The following is a 4,859-nucleotide window of genomic DNA, read 5'->3' as shown; positions in this document are numbered from 1 at the left end:
ATGGAGGATAGAAGAAAGGTGCTAGTAAGTTTGTGTAAGAAATGGTATATGAGAAAAGAAATGTACTGGAAACAAATGTTGCGATTCAGGCATGCGAAGGAAATGGATAAGAATACTAAGTATTTCCATAACTTGGCAAGAAGGAGAAACAATAGAATTGATACGTTGGTAATTAATAGAAGGTTGATAAGAAATCAAGCTCGGATCAAGATTGCTATCAGAGAGTTTTATAAGGATCTGTATCATCAGGAGAGATCGCCGATTGTGGGATTTAGGGATGGGTTGGTAAATCAAATAGATGAAGAAGAGTCTATAGCATTAGAGAGAATGTCGATGATGGAGGAGGTTAGAAAGGCGCTTTTGGATTGTGAATCATCTAAGGCTCCATGTAGTGATGGGTATAACATGAATTTCATTAAAAAGTGTTAGGATGAGATTGGTTCAGAGTTCACGGTAGTTGTGTTGGATTTCTTTGGGTCATCAAGGTTACCTTCTAATTCAAATATTATGTGGGTGGCCCTAACACCTAAATTCGTTGGAGCCAAGGAGATTAAGGACTTTTGGCCGATTAGCATGGTAGGTTGCATCTACAAAGTAATCTCTAAAGTGATGGTCAGAAGGATGAGATAAGTGATGTCATGTCTAGTAGGAGAGACTCAGAGTGCATTTGTGAAAGGTCGGAAAAATACATGATGGAGCTCTTATTGCGTGCGAAACAGTGCAATGGCTTAAGCTGAGAAAGAAGAAAGTACCGATCATTAAATTACTTTCAGAAGGCTTATGATAGAGTAAAGTGAAGTTGTGTGGATATTGTGTTATAAAAGATGTGCTTTGATTGAAGGTGGAGGGAGTGGGTGAAGGAGTGTGTTGGTACAACTTCTATGTCAATTCTGATAAATAACTCACCATCAAAACTTTTTAAGATGGAGAGGGAGTTGAGACAAGGTGATTCACTGTCTCCATTTTTGTTCGTCTTTGTTGTTGATGTTTTGCATAGGATAGTGGGTGAGGCTATCAAAAACAGATGTATTTCGCCCTTATTGATTAGCAAGAATAATATAGAGTTGTCACATCTCTAATTTGTAGATGATACTATATTGTTTTGCCTACGGAGGAGGAGACCATCAGAAATTATGCAAGGTTGCTAAGGTGTTTTGAGATGATGTCGAGATTAAGTATCAACTTTGATAAATCTAGTTTTATCCCAATCAATTGTGAACAACAGTGGATTTTTAACATATGCAAATTACTGGGATGTAAGGAGGCTAACCTTCCAGTGAAATATCTTGGCATATCCCTATGAACGAACCCAAGGTTGGTAAGGACTTGGAAGCCGATAATTGATAAATTGGAGGAGAAGCTTAGCTTGTAGAAAGCAAAAGTGCTCAATAAATCTAGTAAGTTGGTCTTTATTAATCTATGTTAAATAGTTTGCCGATGTACTATTTGAGCCTATATAAGATGCCAAAGACAGTGGCAGAAAAGTTGATTTCATTGCAGAAAAAGTTCCTACGGAGGAAGGCAGGAATGGTATGGCACTGGTTAAATGGGATGTGGTTCAGGCTCCAAAAAATTTGGGTGGGCTGGGGGTGGGTGATGTCATAGTTAGGAACACAACACTCATATTCAAGTGGTGGTGGCATTTTTCAAAAGAGGAGTGTCCATTATGAAAAATATTGTATGCTCTTATTATAGTTTGAACTCTAATGTGATGTTATCAAATAAGACATTGCCTAATAGAGAGGGTCCAAGGAAGGATATTTGTCTGCTGCAGTTCGAGGATAATAATGTGAGAGACAAGATAATTGTTAGGTTGTCTATGGAGGTGGATGATAGAAGAAGGACTCGCTTCTAGGAAGATGTGTGGTTACAAAATGGGTTGTTAAAAAACGTTTTTCAAGGCTCTTCTCTGTTTCAAACCAAAGAGGATCGGTCATAGGGAATTGTGGGTTTTGGGTTGGGTTAGAGTAGACTTAGAACTTCTAGTGGAGGCGACATTTATACCAATGAGAGTTGGAATTAGTGGACTAGTTGTATGAGACTTTAAGGCCTGTAAAGTTAGCTAATGAAAGGCAAGATAGACTTGTGTGGAAGTTTGACAAAGAAGGCATTTTCTCTACTAACTCTTTTGTGTAGGTGGTACAATCAGAAACACTTCTAGAGAATGTCACCAACTATAACTTCACTAGAACCATATGAAAAGGTTTGGTTCCACCACGAGTGGAGTTATTTATTTGGTTTATTTTTATAGGAAGAGTGAATACTAAAGAACGATTGTATCGGTTGAGAATCATTACTTAGGGTGATAACATATGTGCATTGTGTAAAAAAGATATCGAACATATTCATCACTTGTTTCTTGACTGTGGATTTACTTGGCAGGTGTGATGTGCATGGCTCTCTGATTTTGGGAGGCTGTAGTCGATTTCGGGATCGCTGAAAGAACATTTTGAGAGTCGGACATGTGTCGTTAATAGAAAAGAGGAGCGTAAAAAGTGGCTCATATGTTTCTTTGTAGTTATTTGGAATGTCTGGCTAGAAAAGAATGGGCGAATCTTTCATAACAAGGAAGCAGGTGTTGAAGAAGTTTTTCACTTATCATTGACCAGTTATAGAGTGTGGAGTAGTATGGTTCCCTTCTGTTGTTGATGGTAATGCTGGAGATAACATTGGGGATAGTTATTAATATATTTTACATTGGATGTTGGTTTTTGTGACTTTGTTCTACTGTCGCTCCCCTCTACCATGTTGAGCTCGCTTGTTCAAAAATAACTATTATATAGATGTATCAAGAGGTTTTGCATATATTTTGGATAATTTAAATTTTTTAAATTGTTAATTTTTTAGCATTCAAGGAAATATGTGATAGATTGAAGTTATTTTATGATGTTACTCAACTGTTTTCTGGTTCTAAATTTTCAACTACCAATCTTATTTTAATCTGGTTTGTAAAATAAAAATTTCATTGGATGAATGGCAACTTTCTAGTAATTCTTTAATTGCTAATATGGAATCTAGCATGAAGAAGAAATTTGAGAAGTATTGGGATGAGATTCATGACATTATGGGTGTTGCTGTTGTTTTAGATCCTAGGTACAAGATGGTTGGGGTTGAGTTTTAATTTGAAAAAATGTATCCAGATCCAACAAAATATTCCAAGCAAGTTGACAAAATTCATCAATTATGTAATGAGTTGGTTAATGAATATAATCAAAAAATGAGTTCTGATGTGTCACATGTTGATATAAAAAAAATTGATAAGAGTGGAAATATAAGCCTATTTGGGGGTGATGATTATAAGGAGTATCTTAAAAGAAGAAAAATGACAAAGGGCTCATGTGTGAATGTTGAGTTTGATCATTATCTTGAGGAAAAAATTCATCCTCCAAATAATCATAACTTTAATATTTTGAAATGGTGGAAGAACAACTAAATAAAATTTAAAGTTCTTGCAAAAATATCCAAGGATATATATGTCATTCCGGTGTTCACTGTTGCTTTTGAATATGCTTTTAGTACAAGTAGTTGTGTAATTTCTTCTCATCGCGAAAAGCTCAAAGAAAGCATAATTGAAGGTTTGATGTGTGGCCAAAGTTAGTTATGGGCAGCCTTAAGGAGTAAAGGACGATTTCAAAACTACGTTGAACCTTAGGGACGATTTTGTATACAAAAAAATGTTGGAGACGAAAGAAATTTTCAGCCTATACCTTAAGGACCAAAATCGTACTTAACCCTAAAAATTAAGATAGAACCCTATAAATTAAAATTAACTAATTTTGTGAGAATTTATTCTCAAAGTTTTAAACCAACCAATCAAGGATGTAAATTATTAAGAAATGATAATTCAATATATAAATTTGGGCTAATTAATCATCATTCAATCAAAAATATACATGACCTATTTTTTATCCTTTTACACTCACAAAATTCCATACAAAGAAAGTGAGGTTCATGTCAAAACACACAAGAACAAGAACCAGCAGAATAACTAAAAGAAACCAAATTTAAACTACTTCCTTTAAACCAAATTTTACACTCATTATTTCTTCTTTCATCTTATCCAAATTTAATCTACTTCTTTTAAATATAATTCTATTTTTAGCATTCTACAATACCAAATTATAGCATAAAGACAAAGCATCATACCTCTTTTACTTTGTTTGGCATTTTTAGTTCTAGCCATATTTCAAAACATGACAACGTATTTTCTAACTATATCCACACCAAATTTTGCTCCCCAAATACCCCATGACATTTTGCATCTAAAGAAAGGAAAACTACCAAAAGTACCCACAAAGTTTACAAACACTAACAAATATACCCATAAACTAAGAAAATTAACGATGTACCCATGAAAGAGGGGTTCCGTACGATAAAAATATCTAAACCCTAATTTTTTGTTAATTTTTTAATAAAATTCCCAAACTACCCCACCCTCAAACTCAACTAACTTTTTCAACCTTCCATAACCCAACCTGCACCTTTAAAGTCATTGCCATAGAGTCTGAAACTACTCCTATAACAAACCAGGCCGAAATCAATAGTAGTGGTGGTAGTGGTGGAGGATCGAACCTCAACCAGTTCAGTCATAACTTTACAACTCATACCCAAACTAAATCAATCAAACACCAAAAAATACCAAAACATAAAAATTTTGAAATCTATTCATCCAATTTCAATTCACTTTAGAAAAATCAGAAGCAGAAACAACCATCAACCATCAAAAACCAACAAATTCATTCATCCAATTTGAAATTTACATTAGCAAAAATCAGAAGTAGAAGTAGCCATCAACCGGATCTTCTGTAAATTAATCTCAGCCTTCATAAAAAATAGAAGCAGATATAAAAAAATCAGAA

The sequence above is a fragment of the Arachis stenosperma genome, chromosome 10, assembly GCF_014773155.1.
Source record: "Arachis stenosperma cultivar V10309 chromosome 10, arast.V10309.gnm1.PFL2, whole genome shotgun sequence".
Classification (NCBI taxonomy): domain Eukaryota; kingdom Viridiplantae; phylum Streptophyta; class Magnoliopsida; order Fabales; family Fabaceae; genus Arachis; species Arachis stenosperma.
Note: the sequence above shows the minus strand (reverse complement) of the source record.